Source organism: Aptenodytes forsteri, unplaced genomic scaffold, assembly GCF_000699145.1.
Source record: "Aptenodytes forsteri isolate BGI_AS27 unplaced genomic scaffold, ASM69914v1 Scaffold119, whole genome shotgun sequence".
Classification (NCBI taxonomy): Eukaryota; Metazoa; Chordata; class Aves; order Sphenisciformes; family Spheniscidae; genus Aptenodytes; species Aptenodytes forsteri.
This window is the reverse complement of record NW_008796165.1, coordinates 4,157,845-4,158,298: the sequence shown is the minus strand read 5'-3', so window position 1 is coordinate 4,158,298 and position 454 is coordinate 4,157,845. Positions and strand designations below refer to the sequence as shown.

The following is a 454-nucleotide window of genomic DNA, read 5'->3' as shown; positions in this document are numbered from 1 at the left end:
AACCCCACCGCCCCCGGGGCCGGTCCCGCAGCAGGGCCTTTCTTCCTCCAGCCCGAACCGAAAATGATCGTGTCTCCCCCTGCCCTCTCTAGGGAGACGTGACCTAAACACGGCACACGTTTTCCTTCTGCCCCGTAAGCGCGTCAGCTCTGCTTTTTAACCAGAAAAGGAGGAGCTCCACCGAAATGGAGCCTCAAAAAATTCCTCGACACTCGTGCTGGGAGACGTGACCTAAACACGGCACACGTTTTCCTTCTGCCCCGTAAGCGCGTCAGCTCTGCTTTTTAACCAGAAAAGGAGTAGCTCCACCGAAATGGAGCCTCAAAAAATTCCTCGACACTCGTGCTTGTTCCTCTCCACGGAAATCTTTAGTAAAAGGCAAGATTTATGTGCGATCTGAAGAGAAACCGGAGTATGACCCGCCTTCTCCCCGCGCACACACCGTCCCCCGGTT

General features: G+C 55.1%; 1 protein-coding gene across 2 annotated transcripts in view; it reads right to left on the bottom strand.

Annotated features, from left to right (window-relative positions):
• CUNH1orf228 (chromosome unknown C1orf228 homolog) overlaps positions 1 to 454 on the bottom strand; it is a 27,088-nt gene that overhangs the window by 22,340 nt on the left and 4,294 nt on the right. The window lies entirely within an intron of this gene.